Below are 24,808 nucleotides of genomic sequence, written 5' to 3'. Positions count from 1 at the left end.
GTTTTTCACCTATTACTAAATTAAACTTGCTTCATTGGAAAGGCAGCAAGATGCATCCTCATTTCAATATCTACTGAAATAATACAGGTTGACACCAGGAAACATTAACGCCACTGCATCCTTGCTGCTTTCTCATGTGGAAGTCTGTTTAATGTGAAAACAAGGTGATATCTAATTAGCACACAGGTAAGGAATTAAGAAAATCTTTATTTAAGGGTGAAGATGTTTCTCACAAAATCGTTGCCCCAATGCATCATTGAAATTCAAGCTGGAAAGATGATTTTAATATATCACTTGTACATTTTGTATTGCTCTTATGGTGACAATGTAGTTTGTTTTTGTCAATTACCATTTTAATAATAGGGTAAAGAAAATTAAGTGGATTTTTGAAAGAAAACAATACTGTCAATATACTATTAAAACAAATTAAAATGGTAAAAGTTATTGTACTTTAAGTAAAAATAAAAGCTAAAATATCAATCCCAGTTTTGGATTACTTTAATGAACAAAAAAAAAAAAATCATATAGCAAAGGATAGTTTCAATCTGCCTACCTCTGGGTTATGGGCCCAGCATGCTTCCATTGCAGTACTCTGCTGCACATGTAAGTGCAAGAGATCCTGAAGCACTCACTCATCATGCGAAAGTACCAATGTGTTTCTTCATTGGTTGCTGGAAGAAACATCTTACAAAAACTCTCCAGATTATTGACTTTTTAAAGTTTTTCTAGGAAACGTTCTAGATGAATGCTTATTAGTCTTTGTCAGTATGTGCTTTTTGCAAAGTGTCTCTGTGGCGCAATCGGTTAGTGTGTTCAGCTATTTATAAAAAGGTTGGTGGTTCAATTCCACCCAGGGACGTAATTGACCTTGTGATCAGATTTTGGTGATATTTAAGTAGACAAGTCAAAATTGCAAACCCCCTCTTATGGTATAGGGTACCTGGCCTTCTCTGATGTAATCAGAGTTAGATTTGATTAAGTGATTTTATAAAAAAACAGCTAGGAAGCACAATTTAGCAGTGGGTTGCAGATAAAAAGAAAAATGCTGGCAGAAAAATCCAATTGAGTGATTAAACAGCTCTTCATTTTCTGGCTTTATTTTTATGATTACAAATTTGTTCTCTGAAAAGTGTCCACAAAGCCAAGTATCTGATTAACACCTTTGTAGGGATGGTTTTTCACCTATTACTAAATTAAACTTGTTTCATTGGAAAGGCAGCAAGATGCATCCTCATTTCAATATCTACGGAAATAATACAGGTTGACACCAGGAAACATTAACGCCACTGCATATTTGCTGTTTTCTCATGTGGAAGTCTGTTTAATGTGAAAACAAGGTGATATCTAATTAGCACACAGGTAAGGAATTAAGAAAATCTTTATTTAAGGGTGAAGATGTTTCTCACAAAATCGTTGCCCCAATGCATCATTGAAATTCAAGCTGGAAAGATGATTTTAATATATCACTTGTACATTTTGTATTGCTCTTCTGGTGACAATGTAGTTTGTTTTTGTCAATTACCATTTTAATAATCGGGTAAAGAAAATTAATTGGATTTTTGAAAGAAAACAATACTGTCAATATACTATTAAAACAAATTAAAATGGTAAAAGTTATTGTACTTTAAGTAAAAATAAAAGAGCAAAAATATCAATCCCAGTTTTGGATTACTTTAATTAACAAAAAAAAATGCATATAGCAGAGGATAGTTTCAATCTGCCTACCTCTGGGTTATGGACCCAGCATGCTTCCATTACAGTACTCTGCTGCACATGTAAGTGCAAAAGATCCTGAAGCACTCACTCATCATGGGAAAGTACCAATGTGTTTCTTCATTGGTTGATGGAAGAAACATCTTACAAAAACTCTCCACATTATTGACTTTTTAAAATGTTTCTAGGAATCGTTCTAGATGAATGCTTATTAGCCTTTGTCAGTATGTACTTTTGCAAAGTGTCGCTGTGGCGCAATCAGTTAGTGTGTAAGGCTATTAACCAAAAGGTTGGTGGTTCAATCCCACCCAGGGACTTAATTGACCTTGTTATCAGATTTTGGTGATCTTTAAGTAGACAAGTCAAAATGTCAAACCCCCTGTTATGGTGTAGGGTACCTGGCCTTCTCTGATGTAATCAGAGTTAGATTTGATTCAGTGATTTTATAAAAACAGCTAGGAAGCACAATTTAGCAGTGGGTTGCAGAGAAAAAGAAATATGCTGGCAGAAAAATCCAATTGAGTGATTAAACAGCTCTTCATTTTCTGGCTTTATTTTTATGCTAACAAATTTGTGCTCTGAAAAGTGTCCACAAAGCCAAGTATCTGATTAACACCTTTGTAGGGATGGTTTTTCACCTATTATTAAATTAAACTTGCTTCATTGGAAAGGCAGCAAGTGATGTCATCCAAGCAGTGGGTCAAAGTTGGCTTCAAACCTCGTCTGCTTATGAAAAGAGAAAAGGGGTATGCAGGGCATGGCGGCCTTTTGCGGTGCTTGGATGACCCCTAGTTCGCATTAAATAATGCAGTCGAGTTTCCCACATTTGGGGAAATCACAGGGGTGAGCATACCCAGAATGCAATGAATGAACCGCACCCTGGGAGAACAGTCTTCATGACCATGGTATCTCCTATGCAAAATAAGTATGATTTGGGATAGGGCTGGGGAGGGCCGCTGCTCAGGCACATCTCTGTCAAGTAAAGGAGATTCAACTGAGGCAGCACAAGGGAACTCTCATCTGGGGACAACAACTGCAGGGAGAACACATATTTTCAGATGAACATGGGAGGGCAGAAGGCTGCCTAATACTGAAGCACCCCCAAACAACAAACCAAATGCAACAACTAGTGCAAGCATTCCTGGGGGAAGGCCTGCAGCAGATGGATTTGCATATGGCGATGTCATCCAAGCAGTGGGTCAAAGTTGGCTTCAACCCTCGTCTGCATATGAAAAGAGAAAAGGGGCGTGCAGGGCATGGCGGCCTTTTGCGGCACTTGGATGACCCCTAGTTCGCATTAAACACCCCCACCCTCCTTCGGTGTGGGGCTCATGTTGGCCATGCCCCAGCCCCTGAAGCATTCACGCTGATTTCTTGCAGCAGCTGGGCACTGTAACAGCTCAAGAGCTGCTCTATAAGGCAAGTAAAAGGGTGTGGGCCCTGCAGCACTACCTGTAGTTTGCATTGTGCATTGGAAGGCACAAAGTAAGCAGACGGGAGGAGAAGTCAGGATAGTGCACAAGGGTATAGACGGGAGGGGCTCAAGAAAAAAGAAGTGGAAACAGACAGCAAACTAGGCTTCCAATGCACAATGCAAACTACAGGTAGTGCTGCAGGGCCCACACCCTTTTACTTGCCTTACAGAGCAGCTCTGGAGCTGTTTAATCACTCAATTGGATTTTTCTGCCAGCATAATTTTTCTCTTACGTCCTAGAGGATGCTGGGGACTCCGTAAGGATAGACGGGCTCCGCAGGAGACATGGGCACTTTAAGAAAGACTTTAGATCTGGGTGTGCACTGGCTCCTCCCTCTATGCCCCTCCTCCAGACCTCAGTTTACTACTGTGCCCAGAGGAGACTGGGTGCTTTTCAGGGAGCTCTCCTGAGTTTCCTGACAGAAAGTATATTTGTTAGATTTTTTTATTTTCAGGGAGCCTGCTGGCAACAGACTCCCTGCATCGAGGGGCGGAGGGGAGAGATGCACACCTACTTCTGTGAGTTGATAGGCTCTGCTTCTTAGGCTACTGTACAGCATTAGCTCCAGAGGGATCGGTACGCAGGTCTCACCCTCGCCGTCCGTCCCAGAGCCGCGCCGCCGTCACCCTCGCAGAGCCGGAAGATAGAAGCCGGGTGAGTATGAGAAGAAAAGAAGACTTCAGAGGCGGCGGAAGACTTCATGATCTTCACTGAGGTAACGCACAGCAGTAAAGCTGTGCTCCATTGCTCCAATACACCTCACACACGGCAGTCAGTGTAAGGGTGAAGGGCGCAGGGGGGACGCCCTGGGCAGCAATATAGACCTCTCTTTGGCAAAATAAATATATATGCAGCTAGGCACTGTATATATATATAAGAGCCCCCGCCATTTTTTTACTATATTTCAGCGGGACAGAAGCCCGTCGCTGAGGGGGTGGGGCTTCTCCCTCAGCACTCACCAGCGCCATTTTCTCCACAGCACCGCTGAGGGGAAGCTCCACGGACTCTCCCCTGCTTATACCACGGTAGAAAGAGGGTCTTAAAGAAGAGGGGGGCACATAATTAGGCGCATATATATATGGAAATACAGCGCTACTGGGTAAACATAAAATTATTGTGTTTTTTTCCTGGGTCATATAGCGCTGGGGTGTGTGCTGGCATACTCTCTCTCTCTGTCTCTCCAAAGGGCCTTGTTGGGGAACTGTCCTCAGATAAGAGGATTCCCTGAGTGTATGGTGTGTCGGTACACGTGTGTCGACATGTCTGAGGTAGAAGGCTCTCCTAGAGAGGAGCAGGAGCAAATTAATGTGGTGTCTCCATCGACAACGCCGACACCTGACTGGATGGATATGTGGAATGTTTTAAGTGCTAATGTAAACTTATTACACAAGAGATTAGACAAAGCTGAAGCTAGGGAACAGTCAGGGAGTCAACCCATGCCTGTCCCTATGTCGCAGGGACCTTCGGGGTCTCAAAAGCGCCCACTATCCCAAATAGTTGACACAGATACCGACACAGATTCTGACTCCAGTGTCGACTACGATGATGCAAAGTTACAGCCAAAATTGGCTAAATGTATTCGATATATGATTATTGCAATAAAAGATGTTTTGCACATCACAGAGTCCCCTGTCCCTGACACGAGGGTACACATGTATAAGGGAAAGAAACCTGAGATAACCTTTCCCCCCTCACATGAGTTGAACGAATTATGTGAAAAAGCTTGGGAATCTCCAGACAAAAAGCTGCAGATTCCCAAAAGGATTCTTATGGCGTATCCTTTCCCGCCAATGGACAGGATACGGTGGGAATCCTCCCCTAGGGTGGATAAAGCATTGACACGCTTATCCAAAAAGGTAGCGCTGCCATCCCAGGATACGGCTACCATCAGGGACCCTGCTGACCGCAAGCAGGAGGTTACCCTAAAGTCCATTTACACACATTCTGGTACCTTACTCAGACCGGCAATTGCGTCGGCCGGGGTTGTAGCGCGGTGGCAGCATGGACAGATACCTTATCAGCAGAGATTGAGACCCTAGATAAGGATGCTATGTTATTGACCATAGGGCATATAAAAGATGCTGTCCTATATATGAGAGATGCTCAAAGTGACATTAGTCTACTGGGTTCTAGAATAAACGCTATGTCGATTTCTGCTAGACGAGTCCTATGGACCCGGCAATGGACAGGTGATGCCGACTCAAAAAGGCATATGGAGGTTTTACCTTACAGGGGTGAGGAATTGTTTGGGAAAGGTCTCTCGGACCTAGTCTCCACAGCTACAGCTGGTAAATCAAATTTTTTGCCTTATATTCCCTCACAGCCTAAGAAAGCACCACATTATCAAATGCAGTCCTTTCGATCACAGAGAAACAAGAAAGTACGAGGTGCGTCCTTTCTTGCCAGAGGTAAGGGCAGAGGGAAGAAGCTGCACAACACAGCTAGTTCCCAGGAACAGAAGTCCTCCCCGGCCTCTACAAAATCCACCCACATGACGCTGGGGCTCCGCTAAAGGAGTCCGCCCAGTTGAGGGCACGTCTTCGAGTTTTCAGCCACATCTGGGTTCATTCGCAGGTGGATCCCTAGGCAATAGAAATTGTTTCTCAGGGTTACAAGCTGAAATTCGAAGAGGTGCCTCCTCGCCGGTTTTTCAAATCGGCCCTACCATCTTCTCCCCAGGAAAGGGAGATAGTGTTAAATGCAATTCACAAATTGTATCTTCAACATATGCAGATGAGGGTTCCAGCCAACTTTGGCCCACTGCTTGGATGACATCACCGTATGTAAATCCGTCTTCTGCAGACCTTCTCCCAGGAATGCTTGTACTAGTTGTTGCATTTGGTTTGTTGTTTGGGCGTGCTTCAGTATTAGGCAGCCTTCTGCCCTCCCATGTTCATCTGAAAATATGTGTTCTCCCGGCAGTTGTTGTCCCCAGATGAGAGTTCCCTTGTGCTGCCTCAGTTGAATCTCCTTTACTTGACAGAGATGTGCCTGAGCAGCGGCCCTCCCCAGCCCTATCTCAAATCATACTTATTTTGCATAGGAGATACCATGGTCATAAAGATTGTTCTCCCAGGGTGAGGTTCATTCATTGCATTCTGGGTATGCTGACCCCTGTGATTTCCCCAAATGTGGGAAACTCAACTGCATTATTTGTGGTAGTGGGGGACTGTGTTTGTGTTTTCCTCTTGTCAGCTCTGGTAAAAGTCAGATTTCTTTGTCTCAGATCTTCCTCTAGCCTTGTTCTTCTTTCGAGAGTTCCATTGTGCTGCCTCAGTTTGATCTCCTTCACTTGACAGGGGGGTACCCGAGCAGCGACCCTCCCCAGCTCTAGCCCAACTCCTACATACCTGCCAGGTGAGATACTATGATCATGAAGGTGCTTCTCCCAGGGCAAGGCTCACCCATTGCACTCTGGGTGTGCTGCTCCTGCGATTTCCCCAAATGTGGGAAACTTGACTGCATAATTTGTGTTTCCCCTGGTCGGCTCTCGTATAATTCAGATCTCTTTGTCTCAGGTCTCTCTCCAGCCTAGTTTGCTGTCTGTTTCCACTTCTGTTTTCTTGAGCCGCTCCCTTCTATGCCCTTGCGCACTATCCTGACTTCTCCCGTCTGCTTACTTTGTGCCTTCCAACGCACAATGCGAACTACAGGTAGTGCTGCAGGGCCCACACCCTTTTACTTGCCGTACAGAGCAGCTCTGGAGCTGTTACAGTGCCCAGCTGCTGCAAGAAATCAGCTTGAATGCTTCAGGGGCTGGGGCATAGCCAACATGAGCCCCACACCGAAGGAGGGTGGAGGTATTTAATGCGAACTAGGGGTCATCCAAGCACCGCAAAAGGCCGCCATGCCCTGCATAACCCTTTTCTCTTTTCATATGCAGATGAGGGTTCCAGCCAACTTTGGCCCACTGCTTGGATGACATCACCGTATGCAAATCCGTCTTCTGCAGACCTTCTCCCAGGAATGCTTTTACTAGTTGTTACATTTGGTTTGTTGTTTGGGGGTGCTTCAGTATTAGGCAGCCTTCTGCCCTCCCATGTTCATCTGAAAATATGTGTTCTCCCTGCAGTTGTTGTCCCCAGATGAGAGTTCCCTTGTGCTGCCTCAGTTGAATCTCCTTTACTTGACAGAGATGTGCCTGAGCAGCGGCCCTCCCCAGCCCTATCCCAAATCATACTTATTTTGCATAGGAGTTTCCATGGTCATGAAGATTGTTCTCCCAGGGTGAGGTTCATTCATTGCATTCTGGGTATGCTGACCCCTGTGATTTCCCCAAATGTGGGAAACTCGACTGCATTAATTGTGGTAGTGGGGGACTGTGTTTGTGCTTTCCTCTGGTCAGCTCTGGTAAAAGACAGATTTCTTTGTCTCAGATCTTCCTCTAGCCTTGTTCTTTTTTCGAGAGTTTCCTTGTGCTGCCTCAGTTGGATCTCCTTCACTTGACAGGGGGGTGCCCGAGCAGCGACCCTCCCCATCTCTAGCCCAACTCCTACTTACCTGCCAGGTGAGATACTATGATCATGAAGGTGCTTCTCCCAGGGCAAGGCTCACCCATTGCACTCTGGGTGTGCTGCTCCTACGATTTCCCCAAATGTGGGACACTTGACTGCATAATTTGTGTTTCCTCTAGTCGGCTACTCGTATAATTCAGATCTCTTTGTCTCAGGTCTCTCTCCAGCCTAGTTTGCTGTCTGTTTCCACTTCTCTTTTCTTGAGCCGCTGCCTTCTATGCCCTTGTGCACTCTCCTGACTTCTCCTGTCTGCTTACTTTGTGCCTTCCAACGCACAATGCAAACTACAGGTAGTGCTGCAGGGCCCACACCCTTTTACTTGCCTTTCAGAGCAGCTCTGGAGCTGTTACAGTGCCCAGCTGCTGCAAGAAATCAGCTTGAATGCTTCAGGGGCTGGGGCATAGCCAACATGAGCCCCACACCGACGGAGGGTGGAGGTGTTTAATGCGAACTAAGGGTCATCCAAGCGCCGCAAAAGGCCGCCATGCCCTGCATACCCCTTTTCTCTTTTCATATGCAGATGAGGGTTCCAGCCAACTTTGGCCCACTGCTTGGATGACATCACCGTATGCAAATCCGTCTTCTGCAGACCTTCCCCCAGGAATGCTTGTACTAGTTGTTGCATTTGGTTTGTTGTTTGGGGTGCTTCAGTATTAGGCAGCCTTCTGCTCTCCCATGTTCATCTGAAAATATGTGTTCTCCCTGCAGTTGTTGTCCCCAGATGAGAGTTCCCTTGTGCTGCCTCAGTTGAATCTCCTTTACTTGACAGAGATGTGCCTGAGCAGCGGCCCTCCCCAGCCCTATCCCAAATCATACTTATTTTGCATAGGAGATACCATGGTCATGAAGATTGTTCTCCCAGGGTGAGGTTCATTCATTGCATTCTGGGTATGCTGACCCCTGTGATTTCCCCAAATGTGGGAAACTCGACTGCATTATTTGTGGTAGTGGGGGACTGTGTTTGTGCTTTCCTCTGGTCAGCTCTGGTAAAAGTCAGATTTCTTTGCCTCAGATCTTCCTCTAGCCTTGTTTTTTTTCGAGAGTTTCCTTGTGCTGCCTCAGTTGGATCTCCTTCACTTGACAGGGGGGTATCCGAGCAGCGACCCTCCCCAGCTCAAGCCCAACTCCTACTTACCTGCCAAGTGAGATACTATGATCAGGAAGGTGCTTCTACCAGGGCAAGGCTCACCCATTGCACTCTGGGTGTGCTGCTCCTACGATTTCCCCAAATGTGGGACACTTGACTGCATAATTTGTGTTTCCTCTGGTCGGCTACTCGTATAATTCAGATCTCTTTGTCTCAGGTCTCTCTCCAGCCTAGTTTGCTGTCTGTTTCCACTTCTCTTTTCTTGAGCCCCTGCCTTCTATGCCCTTGTGCACTCTCCTGACTTCTCCTGTCTGCTTACTTTGTGCCTTCCAACGCACAATGCAAACTACAGGTAGTGCTGCAGGGCCAACACCCTTTTACTTGCCTTACAGAGCAGCTCTGGAGCTGTTACAGTGCCCAGCTGCTGCAAGAAATCAGCTTGAATGCTTCAGGGGCTGGGGCATAGCCAACATGAGCAGCAAGATGCAGCACTGGACTATTAGTAATGTACTGTTGTATGCTGAGCACCACAATGCAGCACAAGACAATGAGCAGTGATACTGAGCACTGATGAGGATACTACAGAGAACTGACACTGAGCAGGAGAGACACACTACTAGTATTACTGAGCAGCAATAAGTAACCACTGATACTGGGCACTGATATTGAGATTTCCACTGAGAGAACATAGCCACGTCCTCTCCGCTCTCTCTTCAATGCACGAGTAAAAATGGCGGCAACGCGCAGCTCTTTATATGGAATCCGAATCTCGCGAGAATCCGACAGCGGGATGATGACATTTTCCCTTGTTCAGGTTTTCCGAGTCAGGCGGGAACAACCGAGCCTGCCTCGGACCAGTGTAAACCACGTGGAGTTCGTCGGGAATTCGGTTCTCGGAGAACCGAACCCGCTCCTCTATATATACTATATTACTATGTTACTGTAGTATACAGAACACCACAATGCAATGAGCAGTGATAGTGAGCACTGATGAGGATACTAGAACTGACACTGAGCAGCAAGATGCAGCACTGGACTATTAGTAATGTACTGTAGTATGCTGAGCACCACAATGCAGCACAAGACAATGAGCAGTGATACTGAGCACTGATGAGGATACTACTGAGAACTGACACTGAGCAGGAGAGACACACTACTAGTATTACTGAGCAGCAATAAGTAACCACTGATACTGAGCACTGATATTGAGATTTCCACTGAGAGAACATAGCCACGTCCTCTCCGCTCTCTCTTCAATGCACGAGTAAAAATGGCAGCAACGCGCAGCTCTTTATATGTTACAGTGCCCAGCTGCTGCAAGAAATCAGCTTGAATGCTTCAGGGGATGGGGCATGGCCAACATGAGCCCCACACCAAAGGAGGGTGGGGGTGTTTAATGCAAACTAGGGGTCATCCAAGCACTGCAAAAGGCCGCCATGCCCTGCATGCCCCTTTTCTCTATGGAATCCGAATCAGCATGAATGCTTCAGGGGATGGGGCATGGCCAACATGAGCCCCACACCAAAGGAGGGTGGGGGTGTTTAATGCGAACTAGGGGTCATCCAAGCACTGCAAAAGGCCGCCATGCCCTGCATGCCCCTTTTCTCTTTTTATATGCAGATGAGGGTTCCAGCCAACTTTGGCCCACTGCTTGGATGACATCACCGTATGCAAATCCTTCTGCTGCAGACCTTCCCCCAGGAATGCTTGTACTAGTTGTTGGATATGGTTTGATATTTGATGGTGCTTCAGTATTAGGCAGCCTTCCGCCCTCCCATGTTCATCTGAAAAGATGTGGTCTCCCTGCAGTTGTTGTCCCCAGACGAGAGTTCCCTTGTGCTTCCTCAGTTGAATCTCCTTAACTTGACGGGGGAGGGGCTGCCCGAGCTGCCACCCTCCCCAGCCCTATCCCAACTCATACTTATTTTACATATTAGATCTCTTGATCATGAAGATTGTTCTCACAGGGTGAGGTTCATCCATTATATTTTAAAATAGGAAGGTACAAATTACATATTTGAATTGCATCTATGTGCTGGATTCAAATGTCCCCCCCCCCTTCCTTTCTCAATTGTGCCCGTCAGCAGCTATTCTAAGGTTGCTGCCAATGGGTGTGACACATTCATTTCTTCTGTGGGGTACACTGGACTCCACAAGGATTCACATTGGGGTGTAGAGTAGGATCTTGATCTGAGGCACCAACCGGCTCAAAGCTTTTGACTGTTCCCAAGAAGCTCAGTGCATTCTCCTCTATAACCCCGCTTCCATGAACAGGGAGCTCAGTTTGTAGTTGGTGCCTTCAGTAGCAGGCCAATTAACAGGGGCCTGCCTCAGGCAGCCTATTCTTAGCTATTAATTTTGACAAGAAAAGAAGAACTTGTTTTATGAGAATCTACAAGGGCTGCAGCAGGCTAGGTCTAATAGACATCTTTACTGCAGCTTCATCACTCCCAGCGGCGCTGTATACTCCCGTGCCCTGGTTGCTGGGTCACTGCAGCGGAGGCTCCGGTTTCATCCTAAGGTCAGTCACACACACACCACCCTTCCGGATCACGAGGCCGCTGATGAAGGGGAGCGAGGCCGTAGGGGGTGGGCCGTGTGCGCACTGCGGTGGACACTGATTACTGGGCAGCCGCTCCACTAGCCACCAGGTACAGTTAAGGAGCACAGGTCTGGGGGTTTTTCTCCTATATTAACCCAATTTTGTACTGCCCGCAGCGCATTGTGATAGGTAATAGGGCCTGATTCAGGTTGGATTGCAATCACAATAAGCGATCCAACTGCAAAAATTGCTAAGAGCATACGCATGTGCCTGCATTTTCTGCGGCACCCCGCAGAGAATGTGATCGCCTCTGCCTGTCAATCGGGGCGGGGAAGGGGGGGAGAGGTGGGTCAGCAACACTCCATTTCCAAGTCAGGGATGGAGCGGTGCGGGGGCAAGGCTTCAAAATGGGGTCTGCAACGGAGGAGACACAGGGGGCGTGGTCACAGCGGCTGTATGACATCACATTCAGCCGCTGTGATCACAAAAATGGTGGCGGCTTCCTGCGCGCACATACAGTCTGCACCAGCAGGAGCCTACACCATTTTTTATGATCACGCTGAACTGCAGTGCGACTGCAATTACAGCATGGTCAAGAAGGGAGGCGTCATGCTGGGTGGCCATGCCCTGTCACTGTGCAGGAGCCAGCACCGCTCACACACTAGTCCCCGGGTGCAGCCCCCAACCCCCGGGACACCCGGAGCAACAAAATGTAGATTCAGGCCACCAGGCCACGCCCCTACCTATGAAACCATGCCTCCTTTTTACCATTGCGCTGCTTATCTGCGCGCACTGCATACAATCTCCCTCGCCACCTCTCTGGGTGTCACCAGTGATAGTGACACCTCTGCCATGCTTGTAGCAGCTGGTCCTAAGATCTACGCCTCACACCCTGAGTGTTTGCCCTTGTGACTTGTTGATCATCATAGCGAAGCAGATGCTTACAGAAAACTGCAGGGGCTTAGATTGAAAATAAAAAAAATGATGGGTATAAGGTAGAGAGGAGCGGGTTCGGTTCTCCGAGAACCGAATTCCCCACGAACTCCACGTGGTTTACACTGGTCCGAGGCAGGCTCGGTTGTTCCCGCCTGACTCGGAAAACCTGAACAAGGGAAAATGTCATCATCCCGCTGTCGGATTCTTGCGAGATTCGGATTCCATAGAGAAAAGGGGCATGCAGGGCACGGCGGCCTTTTGCAGTGCTTGGATGACCCCTTGTTCGCATTAAACACCCCCACCCTCCTTTGGTGTGGGGCTCATGTTGGCCATGCCCCATCCCCTGAAGCATTCAAGCTGATTTCTTGCAGCAGCTGGGCACTGTAACAGCTCCAGAGCTGCTCTGTAAGGCAAGTAAAAGGGTGTGGGCCCTGCAGCACCACCTGTAGTTCGCATTGTGCGTTGGAAGGCACAAAGTAAGCAGACGGGAGGAGAAGTCAGGATAGTACACAAGGGCATCCTTTTCTCTTAGTCCGTAGAGGATGCTGGGGTCACATTAAGAACCATGGGGTATAGACGGGATCCGCAAGAGACATGGGCACTTTAAGACTTTCAAAGGGTGTGAACTGGCTCCTCCCTCTATGCCCCTCCTCCAGACTCCAGTTATAGGAACTGTGCCCAGGGAGACGGACATTTCGATGAAAGGATTTATAGTTAAACTAAGGTGAGCATCTTACCAGCTCACACCTTAAGCATGCCGCAGAACGTGGCATTCAACAGAACACAAGCCAACGGCATGAACAATTGCAGCAAAAAGCTGACCAGAACCGTAACACAACATGTGTATAACCACAAGTAATAACTGCAGACACAGTATGGACTGGGACGGGTGCCCAGCATCCTCTACGTACTAAGAGAAAAGGATTTACCGGTAGGTATTAAAATCCTATTTTCTCATACGACCTAGAGGATGCTGGGGTCACATTAAGAACCATGGGGTTATACCAAAGCTCTTGAACGGGTGGGAGAGTGCGTACGACTCTGCAGCACCGAATGACCCAACTTGAGGTTATCATCAGCCAAGGTATCAAACTTGTAAAACTTAGCAAAAGTGTTTACTAAATAGCTGCTCGGCAAAGTTGCAATGCCGAGACTCCCCGACCAGCTGCCCAGGATGAACCCACCTTTCTAGTAGAATGGGTCTTCACCTAATTCAGTAACGGCAATCCTGCCGTGGAATGAGCATGCTGAATCTTACCACAGATCCAGCGCATAATGGTCTGCATGGAAGCAGGACACCCAATCATGTTGGGAGCATACAGGACAAACAGAGCCTCTGTTTTGCCTAATCTGAACCGTTCTGGTGACATAAATTTTCAAAGTTCTGACCACAGCCAGAGACTTTGACTCAACGAAGGTGTCAGTGGCCAAAGGCACCATGTGGAAAGATGAACCACCTTCGGCAGAAATTGTTGACGTGTCCTCAATTCTGCTCTATCTTCATGAAAGATCAAATAAAGGCTCTTGTGATACTGCATGGTTTGTACTGTTTTCCATGTGCTCCCAGATCTTTCAAGCAAGTAGCATGGTCAAGAAAGTTCTGTTTGAAAAGAAACAAACATTTACTGTCATTGTTATGCAAATAAACTTACATTAAAGCTAACAAGAAAGCACACTCGTTCTGTCTTTAAACTGATAAAAGAAACCCCAATAATATGGGGCATGCAAAAATTGAGATAAAACTCAGTTTTGCTCCTCTCCACGGAAATCTTTAATAAAAGGCGAAATATTTGTTAGTTCTGAAGAGAAACCAGAGCATGACCAAGATTCCACCTGTCGCCTGAGTGCCATGCCAGCAGTTCTCATTCAGCTCAAAGTGAGCACCCAATTTGAATGAAAGAAAGCAGATTTCTCACCAGGCTTCCCCTTGCTATAAACATGGTTTGTACTCTTTTCCATGTGCTCCCAGATCTTTCAAACAATTAGTGTGGTCAAGAAAGTTCTGTTTGAAAAGAAACAAACATTTACTGTAATTTCTATGCAAATGAGCTTACATTAAAGCACACTCGTTCTATCTTTAAACCAATAAAATAAAACCCCAATAAGATGGGGCATGCAAAAATTGAGATAAAACTCAGTTTTGCTCCTCTCCACGGAAATCTTTAGTAAAAGGCGAAAGATTTGTTCGTTCTGAAGAGAAACCACAGCATGACCAAGATTCTACCTGTCGCCTGAGTGCCATGCCAGCAGTCCTCATTCAGCTCAAAGTGAGCACCCAATTTGAAAGAAAGAAAGCAGATTTCTCACCAGGCTTCCCCTTGCTATAAACATGGTTTGTACTCTTTTCCATGTGCTCCCAGATCTTTCAAGCAATTAGTATAGTCAAGAAAGTTCTGTTTGAAAAGAAACAAACATTTACTGTCATTTCTACGCAAATGAGCTTACATTAAAGCACACTCGTTCTATCTTTAAACTGATAAAAGAAACCCCAATAGGACGGGGCATGCAAAAATTGAGATAAAACTCAGTTTTGCTCCTCTCCACGGAAATCTTTAGTAAAAGGCGAAAGATTTGTTCGTTCTGAAGAGAAACCAGAGCATGACCAAGATTCCACCTGTCGCCTGAGTGCCATGCCAGCAGTCCTCATTCAGCTCAAAGTGAGCACCCAATTTGAAAGAAAGAAAGCAGATTTCTCACCAGGCTTCCCCTTGCTATAAGCATGGTTTGTACTCTTTTCCATGTGCTCCCAGATCTTTCAAGCAATTAGTATGGTCAAGAAAGTTCTGCTTGAAAAGAAACAGACATTTATTGTCATTGTTATGCAAATATACTTACATTAAAGCTAACAAGAAAGCACACTCGTTCTGTCTTTAATCCGATAAAAGAAACCCCAATAATATGGGACATGCAAAAATTGAGATAAAACTCAGTTTTGCTCCTCTCCACGGAAATCTTTAGTAAAAGGCGAAAGATTTGTTCGTTCTGAAGAGAAACCAGAGCATGACCAAGATTCCACCTGTCGCCTTAGTGCCGTGCCAGCAGTCCTCATTCAGATCAAAGTGAGCGCCCAATTTGAAAGAAAGCAGATTTCTCACCTGTCTTCTCCTTGCTATAAGCATGGTTTGTACTGTATTCCATGTGCTCCCAGATCTTTCAAGCAAGTAGCATGGTCAAGAAAGTTCTGTTTGAAAAGAAACAAACATTTACTGTCATTTCTATTAGAGATGAGCGGGTTCGGTTTCTTTGAATCCGAACCCGCACGAACTTCACTTTTTTTTCCACGGGTCCGAGCGACTCGGATCTTCCCGCCTTGCTCGGTTAACCCGAGCGCGCCCGAACGTCATCATGATGCTGTCGGATTCTCGCGAGGCTCGGATTCTATCGCGAGACTCGGATTCTATATAAGGAGCCGCGCGTCGCCGCCATTTTCACTCGTGCATTGAGATTGATAGGGAGAGGACGTGTCTGGCGTCCTCTCCATTAGAATAGAGATAGATAGATTAGATAGAGAGAGATTGTGCAGAGTCGCAGACAGAGTTAGTTTACCACAGTCAGTGACCAGTGCAGTTGCTAGTTAACTTTTATTTAATATAATATATCCGTTCACTTCTCTCTGCTATATCCGTTCTCTGCCTGAAAAAAAAAACGATACACAGCACAGTCAGTCACACAATGTGACTCAGTCTGTGTGCACTCAGCTCAGCCCAGTGTGCTGCACAGTCATCAATGTATAAATTAAAAGCTTATAATTAATTGTGGGGGAGACTGGGGAGCACTGCAGGTTGTTAGCAGGAGCCAGGAGTACAATTATATTAATTAACAGTGCACACTTTTGCTGCAGGAGTGGTGACCAGTGCCTGACCACCAGTATAGTATTGTTGTATACTACTAATATCTCTTTAAATATCAACCAGTCTATATTAGCAGCAGACACAGTACAGTGCGGTAGTTCACGGCTGTGGCTACCTCTGTGTCGGCACACGGCAGGCAGTCCGTCCGACCAGAATTGTATTATTTATTATTATATACCTACCACCTAACCGTGGTTTTTTTTTCATTCTTTATACCGTCATAGTGTCATCCTAATTGTTACGAGTATACTACTATCTCTTTATCAACCAGTGTACAGTGCGGTAGTTCACGGCTGTGGCTACCTCTGTGTCGGCACACGGCAGGCAGTCCGTCCGACCAGAATTGTATTATTTATTATTATATACCTACCACCTAACCGTGGTTTTTTTTTCATTCTTTATACCGTCATAGTGTCATCCTAATTGTTACGAGTATACTACTATCTCTTTATCAACCAGTGTACAGTGCGGTAGTTCACGGCTGTGGCTACCTCTGTGTCGGCACACGGCAGGCAGTCCGTCCGACCAGAATTGTATTATTTATTATTATATACCTACCACCTAACCGTGGTTTTTTTTTCATTCTTTATACCGTCATAGTGTCATCCTAATTGTTACGAGTATACTACTATCTCTTTATCAACCAGTGTACAGTGCGGTAGTTCACGGCTGTGGCTACCTCTGTGTCGGCACACGGCAGGCAGTCCGTCCGACCAGAATTGTATTATTTATTATTATATACCTACCACCTAACCGTGGTTTTTTTTTCATTCTTTATACCGTCATAGTGTCATCCTAATTGTTACGAGTATACTACTATCTCTTTATCAACCAGTGTACAGTGCGGTAGTTCACGGCTGTGGCTACCTCTGTGTCGGCACACGGCAGGCAGTCCGTCCGACCAGAATTGTATTATTTATTATTATATACCTACCACCTAACCGTGGTTTTTTTTTCATTCTTTATACCGTCATAGTGTCATCCTAATTGTTACGAGTATACTACTATCTCTTTATCAACCAGTGTACAGTGCGGTAGTTCACGGCTGTGGCTACCTCTGTGTCGGCAGTCGGCAGGCAGTCCGTCCATCCATAATTGTATTATTATTATAATATATACCACCTAACCGTGGTTTTTTTTTCATTCTTTATACCGTCATAGTGTCATACTAGTTGTTACGAGTATACTACTATCTCTTTATCAACCAGTGTACAGTGCGGTAGTTCACGGCTGTGGCTACCTCTGTGTCGGCAGTCGGCAGGCAGTCCGTCCATCCATAATTGTATTATTATTATAATATATACCACCTAACTGTGGTTTTTTTTTGCATTCTTTATACCGTCGTCATAGTGTCATACTAGTTGTTACGAGTATACTACTATCTCTTTATCAACCAGTGTACAGTGCGGTAGTTCACGGCTGTGGCTACCTCTGTGTCGGCAGTCGGCAGGCAGTCCGTCCATCCATAATTGTATTATTATTATAATATATACCACCTAACCGTGGTTTTTTTTTCATTCTTTATACCGTCGTCATAGTGTCATACTAGTTGTTACGAGTATACTACTATCTCTTTATCAACCAGTGTACAGTGCGGTAGTTCACGGCTGTGGCTACCTCTGTGTCGGCAGTCGGCAGGCAGTCCGTCCATCCATAATTGTATTATTATTATAATATATACCACCTAACCGTGGTTTTTTTTTCATTCTTTATACCGTCGTCATAGTGTCATACTAGTTGTTACGAGTATACTACTATCTCTTTATCAACCAGTGTACAGTGCGGTAGTTCACGGCTGTGGCTACCTCTGTGTCGGCAGTCGGCAGGCAGTCCGTCCATCCATAATTGTATTATTATTATAATATATACCACCTAACCGTGGTTTTTTTTTCATTCTTTATACCGTCGTCATAGTGTCATACTAGTTGTTACGAGTATACTACTATCTCTTTATCAACCAGTGTACAGTGCGGTAGTTCACGGCTGTGGCTACCTCTGTGTCGGCAGTCGGCAGGCAGTCCGTCCATCCATAATTGTATTATTATTATAATATATACCACCTAACCGTGGTTTTTTTTTCATTCTTTATACCGTCGTCATAGTGTCATACTAGTTGTTACGAGTATACTACTATCTCTTTATCAACCAGTGTACAGTGCGGTAGTTCACGGCTGTGGCTACCTCTGTGTCGGCAGTCGGCAGGCAGTCCGTCCATCCATAATTGTATTATTATTATAATATATACCACCTAACCGTGGTTTTTTTATACCACCTAACCGTGGCAGTCCGTCCATAATTGTATACTAGTATCCAATCCATCCATCTCCATTGTTTACCTGAGGTGCCTTTTAGTTCTGCCTATAAAATATGGAGAACAAAAAAGTTGAGGTTCCAAAATTAGGGAAAGATCAAGATCCACTTCCACCTCGTGCTGAAGCTGCTGCCACTAGTCATGGCCGAGACGATGAAATGCCAGCAACGTCGTCTGCCAAGGCCGATGCCCAATGTCATAGTACAGAGCATGTCAAATCCAAAACACCAAATATCAGAAAAAAAAGGACTCCAAAACCTAAAATAAAATTGTCGGAGGAGAAGCGTAAACTTGCCAATATGCCATTTACCACACGGAGTGGCAAGGAACGGCTGAGGCCCTGGCCTATGTTCATGGCTAGTGGTTCAGCTTCACATGAGGATGGAAGCACTCAGCCTCTCGCTAGAAAACTGAAAAGACTCAAGCTGGCAAAAGCACCGCAAAGAACTGTGCGTTCTTTGAAATCCCAAATCCACAAGGAGAGTCCAATTGTGTCGTTTGCGATGCCTGACCTTCCCAACACTGGACGTGAAGAGCATGCGCCTTCCACTATTTGCATGCCCCCTGCAAGTGCTGGAAGGAGCACCCGCAGTCCAGTTCCTGATAGTCAGATTGAAGATGTCAGTGTTGAAGTACACCAGGATGAGGAGGATATGGGTGTTGCTGGCGCTGGGGAGGAAATTGACCAGGAGGATTCTGATGGTGAGGTGGTTTGTTTAAGTCAGGCACCCGGGGAGACACCTGTTGTCCGTGGGAGGAATATGGCCGTTGACATGCCAGGTGAAAATACCAAAAAAATCAGCTCTTCGGTGTGGAGGTATTTCACCAGAAATGCGGACAACAGGTGTCAAGCCGTGTGTTCCCTTTGTCAAGCTGTAATAAGTAGGGGTAAGGACGTTAACCACCTCGGAACATCCTCCCTTATACGTCACCTGCAGCGCATTCATAATAAGTCAGTGACAAGTTCAAAAACTTTGGGTGACAGCGGAAGCAGTCCACTGACCAGTAAATCCCTTCCTCTTGTAACCAAGCTCACGCAAACCACCCCACCAACTCCCTCAGTGTCAATTTCCTCCTTCCCCAGGAATGCCAATAGTCCTGCAGGCCATGTCACTGGCAAGTCTGACGAGTCCTCTCCTGCCTGGGATTCCTCCGATGCATCCTTGCGTGTAACGCCTACTGCTGCTGGCGCTGCTGTTGTTGCCGCTGGGAGTCGATGGTCATCCCAGAGGGGAAGTCGTAAGCCCACTTGTACTACTTCCAGTAAGCAATTGACTGTTCAACAGTCCTTTGCGAGGAAGATGAAATATCACAGCAGTCATCCTACTGCAAAGCGGATAACTGAGTCCTTGACAACTATGTTGGTGTTAGACGTGCGTCCGGTATCCGCCGTTAGTTCACAGGGAACTAGACAATTTATTGAGGCAGTGTGCCCCCGTTACCAAATACCATCTAGGTTCCACTTCTCTAGGCAGGCGATACCGAGAATGTACACGGACGTCAGAAAAAGACTCACCAGTCTCCTAAAAAATGCAGTTGTACCCAATGTCCACTTAACCACGGACATGTGGACAAGTGGAGCAGGGCAGGGTCAGGACTATATGACTGTGACAGCCCACTGGGTAGATGTATGGACTCCCGCCGCAAGAACAGCAGCGGCGGCACCAGTAGCAGCATCTCGCAAACGCCAACTCTTTCCTAGGCAGGCTACGCTTTGTATCACCGCTTTCCAGAATACGCACACAGCTGAAAACCTCTTACGGCAACTGAGGAAGATCATCGCGGAATGGCTTACCCCAATTGGACTCTCCTGTGGATTTGTGGCATCGGACAACGCCAGCAATATTGTGTGTGCATTAAATATGGGCAAATTCCAGCACGTCCCATGTTTTGCACATACCTTGAATTTGGTGGTGCAGAATTTTTTAAAAAACGACAGGGGCGTGCAAGAGATGCTGTCGGTGGCCAGAAAAATTGCGGGACACTTTCGGCGTACAGGCACCACGTACAGAAGACTGGAGCACCACCAAAAACTACTGAACCTGCCCTGCCATCATCTGAAGCAAGAAGTGGTAACGAGGTGGAATTCAACCCTCTATATGCTTCAGAGGTTGGAGGAGCAGCAAAAGGCCATTCAAGCCTATACAATTGAGCACGATATAGGAGATGGAATGCACCTGTCTCAAGTGCAGTGGAGAATGATTTCAACGTTGTGCAAGGTTCTGATGCCCTTTGAACTTGCCACACGTGAAGTCAGTTCAGACACTGCCAGCCTGAGTCAGGTCATTCCCCTCATCAGGCTTTTGCAGAAGAAGCTGGAGGCATTGAAGAAGGAGCTAACACGGAGCGATTCCGCTAGGCATGTGGGACTTGTGGATGCAGCCCTTAATTCGCTTAACAAGGATTCACGGGTGGTCAATCTGTTGAAATCAGAGCACTACATTTTGGCCACCGTGCTCGATCCTAGATTTAAAGCCTACCTTGGATCTCTCTTTCCGGCAGACACAGGTCTGCTGGGGTTGAAAGACCTGCTGGTGACAAAATTGTCAAGTCAAGCGGAACGCGACCTGTCAACATCTCCTCCTTCACATTCTCCCGCAACTGGGGGTGCGAGGAAAAGGCTCAGAATTCCGAGCCCACCCGCTGGCGGTGATGCAGGGCAGTCTGGAGCGACTGCTGATGCTGACATCTGGTCCGGACTGAAGGACCTGCCAACGATTACGGACATGTCGTCTACTGTCACTGCATATGATTCTCTCAACATTGATAGAATGGTGGAGGATTATATGAGTGACCGCATCCAAGTAGGCACGTCACACAGTCCGTACTTATACTGGCAGGAAAAAGAGGCAATTTGGAGGCCCTTGCACAAACTGGCTTTATTCTACCTAAGTTGCCCTCCCACAAGTGTGTACTCCGAAAGAGTGTTTAGTGCCGCCGCTCACCTTGTCAGCAATCGGCGTACGAGGTTACATCCAGAAAATGTGGAGAAGATGATGTTCATTAAAATGAATTATAATCAATTCCTCCGCGGAGACATTGACCAGCAGCAATTGCCTCCACAAAGTACACAGGGAGCTGAGATGGTGGATTCCAGTGGGGACGAATTGATAATCTGTGAGGAGGGGGATGTACACGGTGATATATCGGAGGGTGAAGATGAGGTGGACATCTTGCCTCTGTAGAGCCAGTTTGTGCAAGGAGAGATTAATTGCTTCTTTTTTGGGGGGGGTCCAAACCAACCCGTCATATCAGTCACAGTCGTGTGGCAGACCCTGTCACTGAAATGATGGGTTGGTTAAAGTGTGCATGTCCTGTTTTGTTTATACAACATAAGGGTGGGTGGGAGGGCCCAAGGATAATTCCATCTTGCACCTCTTTTTTCTTTTCTTTTTCTTTGCATCATGTGCTGATTGGGGAGGGTTTTTTGGAAGGGACATCCTGCGTGACACTGCAGTGCCACTCCTAGATGGGCCCGGTGTTTGTGTCGGCCACTAGGGTCGCTAATCTTACTCACACAGCTACCTCATTGCGCCTCTTTTTTTCTTTGCGTCATGTGCTGTTTGGGGAGGGTTTTTTGGAAGGGACATCCTGCGTGACACTGCAGTGCCACTCCTAGATGGGCCCGGTGTTTGTGTCGGCCACTAGGGTCGCTAATCTTACTCACACAGTCAGCTACCTCATTGCGCCTCTTTTTTTCTTTGCGTCATGTGCTGTTTGGGGAGGGTTTTTTGGAAGGGCCATCCTGCGTGACACTGCAGTGCCACTCCTAGATGGGCCCGGTGTTTGTGTCGGCCACTAGGGTCGCTAATCTTACTCACACAGCTACCTCATTGCGCCTCTTTTTTTCTTTGCGTCATGTGCTGTTTGGGGAGGGTTTTTTGGAAGGGCCATCCTGCGTGACACTGCAGTGCCACTCCTAGATGGGCCCGGTGTTTGTGTCGGCCACTAGGGTCGCTAATCTTACTCACACAGCTACCTCATTGCGCCTCTTTTTTTCTTTGCGTCATGTGCTGTTTGGGGAGGGTTTTTTGGAAGGGACATCCTGCGTGACACTGCAGTGCCACTCCTAGATGGGCCCGGTGTTTGTGTCGGCCACTAGGGTCGCTTATCTTACTCACACAGCGACCTCGGTGCAAATTTTAGGACTAAAAATAATATTGTGAGGTGTGAGGTATTCAGAATAGACTGAAAATGAGTGTAAATTATGGTTTTTGAGGTTAATAATACTTTGGGATCAAAATGACCCCCAAATTCTATGATTTAAGCTGTTTTTTAGTGTTTTTGGAAAAAAACACCCGAATCCAAAACACACCCGAATCCGACAAAAATAATTCGGTGAGGTTTTGCCAAAACGCGTTCGAACCCAAAACACGGCCGCGGAACCGAACCCAAAACCAAAACACAAAACCCGAAAAATTTCAGGCGCTCATCTCTAATTTCTATGCAAATGAGCTTACATTAAAGCACACTCATTCTATCTTTAAACCGATAAAAGAAACCCCAAAAAGATGGGGCATGCAAAAATTGAGATAAAACTCGGTTTTGCTCCTCTCCACGGAAATCTTTAGTAAAAGGCGAAAGATTTGTTCGTTCTGAAGAGAAACCAGAGCATGACCAAGATTTTTATCTGAAAATATGTGTTCTCCCTGCAGTTGTTGTCCCCAGATGAGAGTTCCCTTGTGCTGCCTCAGTTGAATCTCCTTTACTTGACAGGGGGATGCTCGAGCAGCGACCCTCCCCAGCTCTAGCCCAACTCCTACTTACCTGCCAGGTGAGATACTATGATCATGAAGGTGCTTCTCCCAGGGCAAGGCTCACCCATTGCACTCTGGGTGTGCTGCTTCTGCGATTTCCCCAAATGTGGGAAACTTGACTGCATAATTTGTGTTTCCCCTGGTCGGCTCTCGTATAATTCAGATCTCTTTGTCTCAGGTCTCTCTCCAGCCTAGTTTGCTGTCTGTTTCTACTTCTCTTTTCTTGAGCCGCTCCCTTCTATGCCCTTGCGCACTATCCTGACTTCTCCCGTCTGCTTACTTTGTGCCTTCCAACGCACAATGCAAACTACAGGTAGTGCTGCAGGACCCACACCCTTTTACTTGCCTTACAGAGCGTCTCTGGAGCAGTTACAGTGCCCAGCTGCTGCAAGAAATCAGCTTGAATGCTTCAGGGGCTGGGGAATAGCCAACATGAGCCCCACACCGAAGGAGGGTGGAGGTGTGTAATGCGAACTAGGGGTCATCCAAGCGCCGCAAAAGGCCGCCATGCCCTGCACGCCCCTTGTCTCTTTTCATATGCAGACGAGGGTTGAAGCCAACTTTGACCCACTGTTTGGATGACATCACCATATGCAAATCCATCTGCTGCAGGCCTTCCCCCAGGAATGCTTGCACTAGTTGTTGCATTTGGTTTGTTGTTTGGGGGTGCTTCAGTATTAGGCAGCCTTCTGCCCTCCCATGTTCATCTGAAAATATATGTTCTCCCTGCAGTTGTTGTCCCCAGATGAGAGTTCCCTTGTGCTGCCTCAGTTGAATCTCCTTTACTTGACAGAGATGTGCCTGAGCAGCGGCCCTCCCCAGCCCTATCCCAAATCATACTTATTTTGCATAGGCGATACCATGGTCATGAAGATTGTTCTCCCAGGGTGAGGTTCATTCATTGCATTCTGGGTATGCTGACCCCTGTGATTTCCCCAAATGTGGGAAACTCGACTGCATTATTTGTGGTAGTGGGGGACTGTGTTTGTGCTTTCCTCTGGTCAGCTCTGGTAAAAATCAGATTTCTTTATCTCAGATCTTCCTCTAGCCTTGTTCTTCTTTCGAGAGTTCCCTTGTGCTGCCTCAGTTGGATCTCTTTCACTTGACAGGGGGGTGCCCGAGCAGCGACCCTCCCCAGCTCTAGCCCAACTCCTACTTACCTGCCAGGTGAGATACTATGATCATGAAGGTGCTTCTCCCAGGGCAAGGCTCACCCATTGCACTCTGGTTGTGCTGCCCCTGTGATTTCCCCAAATGTGGGAAACTTGACTGCATAATTTGTGTTTCCCTTGGTCGGCTCTCGTATAATTCAGATCTCTTTGTCTCAGGTCTATCTCCAGCCTAGTTTGCTGTCTGTTTCCACTTCTCTTTTCTTGAGCCGCTCCCTTCTATGCCCTTGCGCACTATCCTGACTTCTCCCGTCTGCTTACTTCGTGCCTTCCAACGCACAATGCAATCTACAGGTAGTGCTGCAGGGCCCACACCCTTTTACTTGCCTTACAGAGCAGCTCTGGAGCAGTTACAGTGCCCAGCTGCTGCAAGAAATCAGCTTGAATGCTTCAGGGGCTGGGGCATAGCCAACATGAGCCCCACACCGAAGGAGGGTGGAGGTGTGTAATGCT

The 24,808-nt window shown here is 46.6% G+C and overlaps 14 non-coding genes and 1 pseudogene across 14 annotated transcripts; 9 read left to right on the top strand and 6 right to left on the bottom strand.

Moving 5' to 3' along the window:
- Nucleotides 1-2,463: 2,463 nt before the first annotated feature.
- On the bottom strand, nt 2,464-2,642 carry LOC135041835 (U1 spliceosomal RNA; annotated as a pseudogene).
- A 3,572-nt stretch (nt 2,643-6,214) lies between these two features.
- On the top strand, nt 6,215-6,378 carry LOC135041909 (U1 spliceosomal RNA). The gene has a single exon (XR_010235258.1). It is a non-coding gene; the product is annotated as a U1 spliceosomal RNA (small nuclear RNA).
- Nucleotides 6,379-6,530: 152 nt separating this feature from the next.
- LOC135041784 (U1 spliceosomal RNA) lies at nt 6,531-6,693 on the top strand. The gene has a single exon (XR_010235158.1). It is a non-coding gene; the product is annotated as a U1 spliceosomal RNA (small nuclear RNA).
- Nucleotides 6,694-7,364: 671 nt separating this feature from the next.
- LOC135041713 (U1 spliceosomal RNA) lies at nt 7,365-7,528 on the top strand. Its single transcript, XR_010235095.1, has one exon. It is a non-coding gene; the product is annotated as a U1 spliceosomal RNA (small nuclear RNA).
- A 152-nt stretch (nt 7,529-7,680) lies between these two features.
- LOC135041794 (U1 spliceosomal RNA) lies at nt 7,681-7,844 on the top strand. The gene has a single exon (XR_010235164.1). It is a non-coding gene; the product is annotated as a U1 spliceosomal RNA (small nuclear RNA).
- A 670-nt stretch (nt 7,845-8,514) lies between these two features.
- On the top strand, nt 8,515-8,678 carry LOC135041760 (U1 spliceosomal RNA). Its single transcript, XR_010235140.1, has one exon. It is a non-coding gene; the product is annotated as a U1 spliceosomal RNA (small nuclear RNA).
- Nucleotides 8,679-8,829: 151 nt separating this feature from the next.
- LOC135041831 (U1 spliceosomal RNA) lies at nt 8,830-8,993 on the top strand. The gene has a single exon (XR_010235188.1). It is a non-coding gene; the product is annotated as a U1 spliceosomal RNA (small nuclear RNA).
- Nucleotides 8,994-13,970: 4,977 nt separating this feature from the next.
- Nucleotides 13,971-14,086, bottom strand: LOC135041877 (U5 spliceosomal RNA). Its single transcript, XR_010235227.1, has one exon. It is a non-coding gene; the product is annotated as a U5 spliceosomal RNA (small nuclear RNA).
- A 275-nt stretch (nt 14,087-14,361) lies between these two features.
- On the bottom strand, nt 14,362-14,477 carry LOC135041867 (U5 spliceosomal RNA). Its single transcript, XR_010235218.1, has one exon. It is a non-coding gene; the product is annotated as a U5 spliceosomal RNA (small nuclear RNA).
- A 274-nt stretch (nt 14,478-14,751) lies between these two features.
- On the bottom strand, nt 14,752-14,867 carry LOC135041866 (U5 spliceosomal RNA). The gene has a single exon (XR_010235217.1). It is a non-coding gene; the product is annotated as a U5 spliceosomal RNA (small nuclear RNA).
- Nucleotides 14,868-15,153: 286 nt separating this feature from the next.
- LOC135041859 (U5 spliceosomal RNA) lies at nt 15,154-15,269 on the bottom strand. The gene has a single exon (XR_010235210.1). It is a non-coding gene; the product is annotated as a U5 spliceosomal RNA (small nuclear RNA).
- A 7,659-nt stretch (nt 15,270-22,928) lies between these two features.
- On the bottom strand, nt 22,929-23,044 carry LOC135041853 (U5 spliceosomal RNA). The gene has a single exon (XR_010235205.1). It is a non-coding gene; the product is annotated as a U5 spliceosomal RNA (small nuclear RNA).
- Nucleotides 23,045-23,188: 144 nt separating this feature from the next.
- LOC135041772 (U1 spliceosomal RNA) lies at nt 23,189-23,351 on the top strand. The gene has a single exon (XR_010235147.1). It is a non-coding gene; the product is annotated as a U1 spliceosomal RNA (small nuclear RNA).
- A 671-nt stretch (nt 23,352-24,022) lies between these two features.
- On the top strand, nt 24,023-24,186 carry LOC135041697 (U1 spliceosomal RNA). Its single transcript, XR_010235078.1, has one exon. It is a non-coding gene; the product is annotated as a U1 spliceosomal RNA (small nuclear RNA).
- A 152-nt stretch (nt 24,187-24,338) lies between these two features.
- Nucleotides 24,339-24,501, top strand: LOC135041815 (U1 spliceosomal RNA). Its single transcript, XR_010235176.1, has one exon. It is a non-coding gene; the product is annotated as a U1 spliceosomal RNA (small nuclear RNA).
- Nucleotides 24,502-24,808: the final 307 nt, after the last annotated feature.

Source organism: Pseudophryne corroboree, unplaced genomic scaffold (assembly GCF_028390025.1).
Source record: "Pseudophryne corroboree isolate aPseCor3 unplaced genomic scaffold, aPseCor3.hap2 scaffold_804, whole genome shotgun sequence".
In the NCBI taxonomy this organism is placed as follows: domain Eukaryota; kingdom Metazoa; phylum Chordata; class Amphibia; order Anura; family Myobatrachidae; genus Pseudophryne; species Pseudophryne corroboree.
The sequence above is the reverse complement of the archived record's forward strand: the minus strand, read 5'-3'. Positions and strand labels throughout refer to the sequence as shown.